The 12,490-nt window shown below is 32.8% G+C and overlaps 1 protein-coding gene across 1 annotated transcript in view; it reads left to right on the top strand.

Moving 5' to 3' along the window:
• The window catches only part of xirp2a (xin actin binding repeat containing 2a), a 133,633-nt gene that overhangs the window by 93,241 nt on the left and 27,902 nt on the right, over positions 1-12,490 (top strand). The window lies entirely within an intron of this gene.

Genomic DNA, 12,490 nt, shown 5'->3' with positions numbered 1-12,490 from the left:
AATCCCCCACCCAACAAATACCCAATTACAAAAAACTACAACTAAAAAAAAACTAAACTAAAATTAAAGCATTAAAAAAAAAATACTAAACCAAAACTAACAAACTCACTCTAAAAACTCATTAAAACTAACTGGATTTGAAAAGAAAAAATCACAACAAAATCAAAACCCAAAACTAACGAAAAATCCAGAATTTACGGTAAATTACCGGCAGCTGTGGTTGCCAGAACTTCACCGTAAAAAATACAGTGAGGGGGTTTTCTACTGTTAATTTAAATATCAAAAACTAATTTAGACTGAATATTCTCGTTATTTTTAAGGTAATTGTGTCATTCATTCACACATCATGGCAAATCTCCATTAACTTTACATGAAAATGTTATATTTTTACAGCAAAACTGTGCGTTTCCTACAGTTCATGACAGTAAAAGTAAAAATTGTGCTATTCCTTGATTTACGGTAATTAAAAGTGTCCACTACGGTGATACACAATTTTTAATTTTACGACCCATTCCTGATGCAGTTTGACAGTGTTTTACTGTAATTTCTACAAACATTTTTTACAGTGTAGGGAATTCACTGTTGCAATGAGGGTCCTCACAAAGATAGAAGTACAGGAATGTGTGTGTGTGTGTGTGTGTGTGTGTGTGTGCAGTGACATAAGGTTAAGGGCATGTTGGGTACCTCGATACTCGACACTAAAAAAAGACTCGACCGGCTCGCTCCTATTTTTTCTGTGAGGAGGATCTAAAATAAAACCAGCTGTCGTTGGGCCCCGGGGCCTCACTCTCTGCTGGAGCTGGTCTCCAAGCTGGTCTCCAGGACTCCCCGTCCTCCTCGATCGGATCTCTTTCTCAGCCTTTCTGCCTCTTTTTACTCTTTTTACTCCACTGGATTCTATTGTTGTTTGTTCAGAGCCTCCAACTCACCAGGTAAGATCGTTCGGCTCCGTTAGAGGGACGTTTCAGATCATAATGAGTCAGTTTTGATGTGGGAAAATGGGAAACAAGATGCAGTGAAGTGGCTATTTTATGAATGAATGAATGCTTTATTTTGGTTACAAAAAAAAAAAAAACAGACAACAAAATAAAATCATGTTTTTACAAAAGAATCCATCAGACAGCAAGCGAAAAAGGAATAGGCTGAAGCTCCAAGGCTTATTTTTGCCTCTCCTGTACCATCATATTTTAGAGGTAATTATTGTGAATTTAACTCCACTGCATTTATCTGACAGCTTTAGTTACTCTTCAGGTTGAGATTTAACATGAAAACATGATATATTTAGACATAAAATGACAAAAAACAACCAAAAATACTTGAAAAGGTTAAAAAAACAGCAAAACAACCAAAAAATACATGAAAAGAAGAAGAAAAACTACCCAAAATATGCAAAATGTCTACTCAGGCATATAAAACAACTAGAAAAAGATGCTGAAAACTACTAAAAAACAGCTACAAGTTCTGCACTTAAGTACAATTTTTATGAACTTTACTTGAGTATTTCTATTTTATGTAACTTTACACTTCTACTTTACTATATTTATCTGACAGCTTTAGTTACTCTTCAGGTCGAGATTTAAAATTAAAGCATGGTACATTTAGACATAAAATGACTACACAGAGACAAAAATACATAAAAAGACCAAAAATAACTCCACAAAACTATGCAAAATGTCTATTCAGGAGCATAAAACAACTAGAAAGAGATATAGATTATAAAAAAGAAGCTGAAAACTTGAGACAAAATGTCCCAAAAAAAGACATAAAAGGGCTAAAAAGAGACACTTCAGTTCAATTATCATGTTCTTTACTTGATTATTTCCATTTAATGCAACTTTATACTTCTACTTCACTACATTTTAGAGTTAAATATTGAACTTTTTACTCCACTACATTTATCTGACAGCTTTAGTTAGTTTTCAGTTCGAGATTTAACATGAAAACATGATAAATTTAGACATAAAATGACTATACAGAGACAAAAAACAACCAAAACTACATAGAAAAGACCAAAAATAACTCCACAAAACTACGAAAAATATGCAAAATGTCTATTCAGGATTATATAACAACTAGAAAGAGATATAGATTATAATAAAGATGGTGAAAACTGCCAATAAAATACTTAAAAAGATGGCAAAGAGGGACAAAACAGCTACAAGTAGACACAAATTACACAAAAAGATGCACAAAATGTCCAAAAATGTGTCCAAATATGTAACAATTTTGGGGTACTTTACGAGAGTAAATTATATAATTTACAAAAAATACATGAAAAGAAGAAAATAAACTCCATATAAACTACCAAAAATATGCAAAATGTTTATTCAGGGATATAAAACAACTAGAAAGAGATAAAGGTTATTAAAAAAATGCAAAAAATACATAAAAAGACGACAAAGAGGCACAAAATAGCTACAAATAGATACAAATTACACAAAAAGATGCACAAAATGTCCCAAAAAAAGACATAAAAGGGTTAAAAAGAGACTTTTAATGTTCTTTGCTTGAGTATTTCCATTTAATGCAACTTTATTCTTCTACTTCACTACATTTTAGATTTAAATATTGAACTTTTTACTCCACTACATTTATCTGACAGCTTTAGTTACTTGACAGGTCGAGATTTAACATGAAAACATGATAATGTTCAATAAATTTGACATAAAATGACTATACAGAGACAAAAAACAACCAAAAACTACAAGAAAAGATGAAAAAACTCCACAAAACTACCAAAAATATGCAAAATGTTTATTCAGGGACATAAAACAACTAGAAAGAGATATAGATTATAAAAAATATGCTGAAAACAGCCAAAAAAGACCTTAAAAGACGACAAAGGGGCTTGAAACAGCTACAAATAGATACAAATTACACCAAAAGATGCATAAAAATACAATTTTCACTACATTTTAGAGTTAAATATTGAGCTTTCTACTCCTCTACATTTATCTGACAGCATCAGTTATTCTTCAGGTTGAGATTTAACATGAAAACATGATAAATTTAGACATAAAATGACTAAAAATGACATGAAAAGCAGAATAAAAGCTGACATTTCAGCCGATAACGAGTCAGTCTGATGTGTAAAAACGGTAGAAACCAGCTGAAGTGACGTGTTTTCTCTGCAGGATTGATAAAACATGCATGGGGTCTTTTCCTGTTTCCTGATGAATCTGAAGTGTAATATTGTAAAAAGCGAAGCGAATGTGAGACAAAGTGCTTCTGCTAGCAGGAGGAAGCTCCGCGGGGCGATCTGCTCTTCTTTTAAAGATTTGACAGCTCAATTATTGAGGCTGTGTTGCTTCTGGTGGCTGAGGAAGAAATCTGCGTCCACGCTGACGTTTCAATTAGTGCAGCTGAGTTTAGCCTCGCTGTCAGAGAGCTCCGTCAGTTAGCAGAGACAGAAATCATGTTTCTGAAGGAGAGAAGAGAGGCCGACACCTCTGATTTAAATCACTCTTCTTCTTCTTTCTCTTTTCCTGAGTGTTTCCTCCTCGTTCCTGCAGCAGCTCACCTCTGATCTCTGCAGGCTGAGAGGTCACAAGGCTCAAAACGTCTCTTCAGGGACATAAAACAACCAGAAAGAGATACAAATTACACTAAAAGATGCTGAAAACTGCAGTAAAATACTTATAACCTATGTGAAATGACCAAAAAAGACACAAACTGACAAAGAAAAGACACAAGATGACCAAAAAATACGTAAAAATCACCCTAAAAGACACAAATTGACCAAAAAAGACACAAAATTACCAAAGAAACACATGTAATGACCAATAAAAAGACACAAAATAACGTAAAAAGACTTAAAAATAACCCAAAGAAGACACAGAATAACCAAAAAAGACTTAAAAATTACCCAAAAAGACACAAAATAACAAAAAAAACATAAAAATCACCCAAAAAGACACAAAATAACCAAAAAAGACATAAAAATCTCAGAAAAAAGACACAAATTGACCAAAAAAGACACAAAATTACCAAAGAATCATGTATAATGACCAATAAAAAGACACAAAATAATGTAAAAAGGCTTAAAAATAACCCAAAGAAGACACAGAATAACCAAAATAGATGTAAAAATCACCCAAAAAAGATACAAAATAACAAAAAAAAACGTAAAAATCACCCAAAAAAGATACAAAATAACAAAAAAAAACATAAAAATCACCCAAAAAGACATAAATTGACCAAAAAAGACACAAAATTACCAAAGAAACACGTATAATGACCAATAAAAAGACACAAAATAACCCAAAGAAGACACAGAATAAAAGACTTAAAAATCTCCCAAAAAAGACACAAAATTACCAAACAAACATGTATAATGACCAATAAAGACACAAAATGAACAAAAAAGACGTGAAATTACCCAAAAAAGACACAAATTGACCAAAAAAGATAAGTACTGCAATTTTGAGGTACTTCACTTCAGTATTTCCATTTAATGCACCCCACGCTCAAAATGTCTATTCAGGGACATAAAACAAGAGATACAAATTACACTAAAAGATGCTGAAAACTGCCGATAAAATACTGAAAAGATGACAGATGGGCTCCAAACAGCTACAAATAGATACAAATTACACTAAAAGATGCACAAAATGTCCAAAAGAAGACATAAAAGGATTAAAAGAGACATTTAATAACCAGAGGTTAAATTCCTCTCTTGTTCTTTCTCTTTCCTGGACATTTCTCTGGTTTTTCTCTCCTCCTCGTTCCTGCAGCAGCTCCTCTCTGATCTCTGACAGGTCAGAACCCTCCGGCTGGTTCTCTCGGTTCTCTCGGTTCTCTCAGCTCAATAAAGCCTCAGAGACTTTGTGCGTTCAGCAGCATCGAGGCCTCAGACGTTGACTCCTCTCAGCCTTTCTCCTGCTGGAACGGCTGGAAAAATGAGGGAAAAAGAACAATAATTGTAGATTTTTAAACGTCTACTTCTCCGGCATAATTTCACCTAGAGACTCCATTTAAACTTTAAACAGTAGACACAAGTCTTGTGTATCGGTGTATTAATCCACGTTTCGATAGGTCATATAGTTTTTTACCAATCCCTGTTCAATGACCATGATCATTTTTGGAGAAATTCTGAGATTATAATGGGTGTGTATTGCACGGAATGTTCGTGTCACAGTGTGTGACATCATCACCAGAGTGTAGAGGGAGAGGTAAAACTGTCAAAAAATACATTTGAAAACTGTGCTCCAGGCCGCAAATTCCACTCTACAGAAATAATTTATACATAGAAACGTAGGGAAATGAGTCTTCTCCCTCACAATCCTCTGGTAAAGCTGTCAGAGTTATAGTTTGGGCGTAGGACGCACAGATGATCCACCAACACCACCAACAGCCTCATTGGCTCCCATATTAAAAACACAGGAAGATTTCTGTAGAAAAGCATATTTAACAGTTTTTCAGATCGCTCTAACAAAGCTATTTCTTCATTTTTCTTAAAAAAAAAATATGCAGACGTTCAGGAAGAACTCGGGACGCTCAAAGTGAAGTCGGATCAATGATAGGTATTATGGTTTTGCCAAAAATGCTTTCTGTTCGAGGCCAGAAATTCCAGTCTATCCATCTCTGGCTGCTGTCAGATGTAAAAATGACTAAAATGACTCAAAAAGACTTACCAAAAATAGATGTGAAATTGACCAAAAAATGACACAATTATTGAAATAGAAACAAAATGTAGAAACAAAAAAGACAGAAAATGAACAATAAAAAGACACAAAATGAACAAAAAAGACGTATAATGAACAAAAAAAGACACAAAATGAACAAAAATGACGTATAATGAACAAAAAGAAAGACACAAAATGAATAAAAAAGACACAATTTGGCCAAAAAAGACGTAAAATTACCAAAAAAAGACAGAAAATGACCAAAAAAGACACACAATGGCCAAAAAAGATGTATAATGAACAAAAAAAAGACACAAAATGAACAAAAAAGACGTGAAATGAACAAAAAAGACACAAAATGAACAAAAAAGACACAATTTCGCCAAAAAAGATGTAAAATGACCAAAAAAAGACACGAATTGACCAAAAAAAGACACAAAATGACAAAAAAAAGACACAAATTGACCCAAAAAAGACACAAAATGACCAAAAAAGACACAAAATGACCAAAAAAAGACACAAAATTACCAAAAAAGACTTAAATGGCCAGCCTGGTTCAACTAAAGGTTCATTTATTTGGACAAATATAATGATAACAACAAAAATATCTGATAAGAGTTTAATTTAATGATATCTAGATGGTTTTATTCATAATGATTTTGGTTATTATCAAGAATGTTTCCATGACTGTAGATGTAACGTCTTTTTGTATCTATTTGTAGCTGTTTTGTGCCCCTTTTTATGTATTTTATTGTCAGTTTTCAGCCTCTTTTAGTGTAATTTATGTCTCTTTGTGGTAGTTTTCTGTCCCTGAAGAGACATTTATCAGGTTTCTCTCCCGTCCAGCCTGCTAACAGCTGCTAGGAGCTGATATCTGAGCTGATATTGTGTAACAAAGCCAGCAGCATGTAGTGTTGAACAGAGACAGAGACAGACTGACAGGAGACGTCTGTCTGTCCTCATCGTCCACTTTTAGCTCAGGACGCCATCTGACCCCGACCAATCAGCTGTCAGGAATAGACGGCTGGGAATAAACCGCCACATCCTCTAAATATGGGTCAGAAACCCAACACCTGAGGCTGCTGGGAACTAGAACCAGCACCAGGAGAACGTTTGTCCTCCTTCATCACAGGGACAAAGCTCCAGAGACGCTTTGTGTCTCCACATTTAGATATCTGGAGGGGAAGGAACCACGGTTCCACACTTTAGAACCGTCTGCAGCGTCATTTTACCCCCGACAGCTCAGATATTTATAGAGGGAAGAGTGGAGGAAATAAAGAAAGTAAAGGCAAAGTTCAAAAAGTCTCTTTTTAATCCTTTTTGACTGATTTTTTGCATCTTTTTGTGTAATTTGTATCTATTTGTAGCTGTTTCAAGCCCCTTTGTTGTCTTTTAAGGTCTTTTTTGGCTGTTTTCAGCATCTTTTTTTATAATTTATATCTCTTTCTAGTTGTTTTATGTCCCTGAATAAACATTTTGCATATTTTTGGTAGTTTTGTGGAGTTTTTTTCATCTTTTCTTGTATTTTTTGGTTGTTTTTTGTCTCTGTAGAGTCATTTAATGTCTAAATTTATCATGTTTTTATGTTAAACTCGACCTGAAAACTAACTAAAGCTGTCAGATAAATGTAGAGGAGTAAAAAGTTCAATATTTAACTCTAAAATATAGTAAAGTAGAAGAATAAAGTTACATAAAATGGAAATACTCAAGTAAAGAACCTCAAAATTGTACTTTAAGTGCAGAACTTGAGTAAATGGACTTAGTTACATTCCACCTCTGGTTATTAAACGTCTTTTTATGTATTTTACTGGCAGTTTTCATCATCTTTTCTTATAATTTATATGTCTTTCTAGTTGTTTTATGTCCCTGAATAGACATTTTGCATCTTTTTGGTAGTTTTGTGGAGTTATTTTTAATCTTTTCATGTATTTTTGTGTCCTGAATACTTCTTTTTAGGCATTTCTTTTTATCTCACCTGATGGTTTTTGGTGCTGGGGCTGATGGGAATTGTAGTATTAAAAGCTGCAATGAGACACAAAATGTCCAAAAAAGTCCAAATTGACAAAAAAAATACATATAATGACAAATGAAAGACACAAAATGAACAAAAAAGGCGTATAATGGCAAAAAAAAGACACAAATTGACCCAAAAAAGATACAAAATGATTAAAAAAAAGACGTAAAATGACCAAAAATGACACAAAATTGTCAAAAAAAGATGTATAATGGCCAAAAAAGACATATAATGACCAATAAAAAGACAGAATTGATAATGATTTTGGTTATAATCAAGAAACATTGTTAAATGTCTAGATATCAGCTCTTAAATTAAACTCTTATCAGATATTTTTGTTGTTATCATTATATTTGTCCAAACAAATGAACCTTTAGTTGAACCAGACATTAAAATGAACAAGAAACTGAAGAAAACAAAGGTGATCTAATCATTTTTACATATATTTTTGGTCATTTTGTTTCTAATTCAATACTTTTGTGTAATTTTTTGGGTCATTTTGTGTCTTTTAATTGTCATTTTATGTGTTTTTTGGGCATTTTTGGTAATTTTATTTATTTTTCTGGTCATTTTACATCTGAAGGAACCACGGTTCCACATTTTAGAACCGTCTGCAGCGTCATTTTACCACTAACAGGTCTGAGACTTACAGAGGGAAGAGTGGAGGAAATAAAGAAAGAAAGGCAAAGTTGAAAAAGTCTCTTTTTAATCCTTTTTGACTGATTTTTTGCATCTTTTTGTGTAATTTGTATCTATTTGTAGCTGTTTTGTGCCCATTTGTCGCCCTTTTTACGTATTTTATTGGCAGTTTTCAGCATCTTATTTTATAATCTATATCTCTTTCTAGTTGTTTTATGTCTCTAAATAGACATTTTGCATATTTTTGGTAGTTTTTTGGCTGTTTTTTGTCTCTGTAGAGTCATTTCATGTCTAAATTTATCATGTTTTTATGTTAAATCTCGACCTGAAAAGTGCTGGGGCTGATGGGAATTGTAGCATTAAGAGCTGCATGCAACAACAAACTGATGGTAATAAAATAAGTGCTTAGAAATAATTAAAACTCGTGTCCATGACCTGAACCAGCACCAAGGGAGAGTCCCATTTCTCAGTTTTGTTTTTCAAGATAATTAAAATGGAAATACAGAATTCTTGGTTACTTTTAGCATCATTTTACAACAATTTAGACTTTGAGAAGCAGCTGCAGTGAGTCAATGAGTCAATAGGTCAAAGACAGAAAGCAGCGAGTGTTTTAAATGTTTCCTGTGATGATCTGAGAGCTAAAAGAAGCTGCTGCAGGACGGATTATCAGAGCTGGACGGTATGTTCTGCAGCTGCTGCTGCAGCAACGTTTAGTTTTAGTTTGTACAACTGGAGCTAACCTCCACGTTACACTCATGCACCTGGAGGAAATATGTAATATATATATGATTAGACATAAAAATGACTCCACAGAGACAAAAAACAACCAAAAAATACATGAAAAGTAGAAAAAAACCCACAAAAATCTACAATACAAATTATAAAAAAGATGCACAAAATGTCAAAGAACAAAATAGATGTTTATAATCAGTGGTCGAATGTAATTAAGTAAATTTACTTCAGTACAATTGTGAGGTACTTTTAACAGATTAAGATTAGATTTAACATAAAAACATGATAAATTTAGACATAAAATGACTACAAAGACAAAAAAATACATGAAAAGAAGAAAAAAACAACAAAACAACCAAAAAATACAAGAAAAGACGAAAAAACAACAACAACCAAAAGGAGTATGAAAAGAAAACAAGAAAACAACCCAAAAAGAAAAGAAAAGAAGAGAAAAAAACCCCCCAAAAATACGAGAAAAGAAGAAAAAACAACAACAAATCAACCAAAAAAGAAAAGAAAAGAAGAGAAAAAACATCCAAAAAATACAAGAAAAGACGAAAAAATAACAACAAAACAAACCAAAAAAATTATGAAAAGAAGAAATAAAACAACAAAACAAACAAAAAATACATGAAAAGAAGAAAAAAAAGAAAGAGATATAAATTATAAAAAAAGATGCACAAAATGTCAAAGAACAAAATAGATGTTTATAATCAGTGGTCGAATGTAATTAAGTAAATTTATTTCAGTACAATTGTGACGTACTTGTACTTTACTTAAGTATTTCTGTTTCATGTAACTTTATACTTCAACTCCACTACATTTATCTGGCAGCTTTAGTTTCTTTCCAGGTCGAGATTTAACATAAAAACATGATACATTTAGACATAAAATGACTCTACAAAGACAAAAATTACATGAAAAGAAGAAAAAAACAAGAAAACAACCAAAAAATACAAGAAAAGAAGAAGAAGAAAAAAAACAACAACCAGAAAATACAAGAAAAGACGAAAAAACAACAACAAAACAACCAAAAAATGTATGGAAAAGAAGAAATAAAACAACAAAACAACAAGAAAAGAAAAGAAGAAAAAACAACAACACAACAACCAAAAAATACAAGAAAATAAGAAAAAAACTCCACAAAACCACCAAAAATATGTAAAATTTCTATTCAGGGACATAAAACAACTGGAAAGAGATATACCGTAGATTATGAAAAAAGATAAGAAGTTATGAAAACTGCGAATAAAATACATAAAATATGACAAAGAGGCACAAAACAGCTTCAAATAGATACAAATGACACAAAAAGATGCACAAAATGTAAAAAAAAAAAAGACATAAAATGATTAAAAAGAGACGTTTAATAATCAGAGGTGGAATGTAACTAAATACATTTACTCAGGTTGTCTTTTTTTAACCCTTTTATGTCTTTTTTGGACATTTTCTGCATCTTTTAGTATAATTTGTATCTATTTGTAGCTGTTTTGTGCCCCTTTGTCGTCTTTTTCTGTATTTTTTGGCTGTTTTTTGTCTCTCTATAGTCATTTTATGTCTTAATGTCATTTTTTAATGTTAAATCACCTGAAAAGTAACTAAAGCTGAAACAGACGACAAAGAGGCACAAAACAGCTACAAATAGATACAAATTACACAAAAAAGATGCACAAAATGTCCAAAAAAAGACATAAAAGGGTTAAAAAGAGACGTTTAACAACCAGAGGTCTTCTTCTCCTCCACTACATTTAGCAGCTGTTTAGTTTTAGTTCTGACCTCCATGTTCAGATTCATACATGTAGATAAAATATGGTATTGATCCGTTGGTAACCAGAGGAGATCTGAGAGGAGGAAGGTTAGAGCGTGAGCACATAATGAGGAGAATCATCTCTATTTACGCTCTAGTCCCGTCCCACGGAGAGGAGGAGGAGAAGCCAGCAGCTAAAGGTCCAGAGTGGGAGTGTGTTCAGCTCTAATGGAGCTTCTCTCAGCCTAATGATGCTTTGTAGAGCACAAAGTCAAATACAGAAATCACTAGTCGCCTCTAATTGGCTCTCCTCCTCCGGGACGCAGCATCATCACTGATCAGCTCTGACAAAAAGACACAAAATGACCAAAAAAAGACACAAAATGACAAAAAAATAACAGAAAATGACACAAAAAATACACAAATTGACCCAAAAAAAGACACAAAATGACCAAGAAAAAACACACAAAATGACCAAGAAAAAGACACAAAATGACCATAAAAAAAGACAAAATGACCAAAAATGACACAAAAAAGACCCAAAATGACCAAAGAAAGATACAAAATGACCAAAAAAGACAAAAAAATAACCCAAAAAGACACAAAATGACCAAAAATGACACAAAATGACCAAAATAAGATAAAAAAATGACCAAAAATGACACAAAATGACCAAAAATAACACAAAATGACACAAAAAAGACACAAAATGATCAAAAAAAGATTCAAAATGACCAAAAAAGACACAAAAAAAGACATAAAATGACACAAAAAATATGCAAAATGACCAAAAAAAGACACAAAATGACCAAAAAAAGACACAAAATGACCAAAAAAAGACACAAAATGACCCAAAAAAGACACAGAATGACCAAAACAGACCCAAAATGACAATAAAAAGACACAAAATGACCCAAAATGACCCAAAAGAGATGCAAAATGACCAAAAAAAGACACAAAATGATCCAAAAAAGACCCAATTGGTACTGATTTTGGTTCTTATGAATGAAACCATGGTATGTGTGTAGATATCAGACTGTGGAGAGGAGGAGGAGAAGCCAGCAGCTAAAGGTCCAGAGTGGGAGTGTGTTCAGCTCTAATGGAGCTTCTCTCAGCCTAATGATGCTTTGTAGAGCACAAAGTCAAACACAGAAATCACTAGTCGGCTCTAATTGGCTCTCCTCCTCCGGGACGTTTGTTTTTTCTCCTCTGGCAACTTCTGGGTTCAAACACAACTGCTTCAAATCAACAAATAGCCTTTATTGTCAACATAAATGCAGCTATATGATGAAATTAAGTGTGGTACTGCTGAATATGCATAATTAAAGCAATCATAACACAAAACAAACATTAGTAAAGCATGCAAAAGGATGTTAGAACACTGGGTTGTTTTTTTTTTGGTGCCAAACAAGGCAAAATGACTCTACAGAGACAAAAAAAACACATGAAAAGAAGAAGAAAAAACCACAAAACAACCAAATTAATGCAAAATGTTTATTCAGGGACATACAACAACTAGAAAGAGATATAAATTGCACAGAAAGATGCTGAAAAATGCCAATAAAATACATGAATAATGACTAATGGGCAAAAAACAGCTACAAATAGATACAAATTAAGACGTGTAATGACCAAAAATGACACAAAATGACCAAAAAAAACACAAAATGACCAAAAATGACACAAAATGACCAAAAAAGATACAAAATGACCAAAAAAGACACAAAATGACCC

Source organism: Centropristis striata, chromosome 24 (genome assembly GCF_030273125.1).
Source record: "Centropristis striata isolate RG_2023a ecotype Rhode Island chromosome 24, C.striata_1.0, whole genome shotgun sequence".
NCBI lineage: Eukaryota > Metazoa > Chordata > Actinopteri > Perciformes > Serranidae > Centropristis > Centropristis striata.
This window is presented reverse-complemented; position numbering and strand designations above follow the sequence as displayed.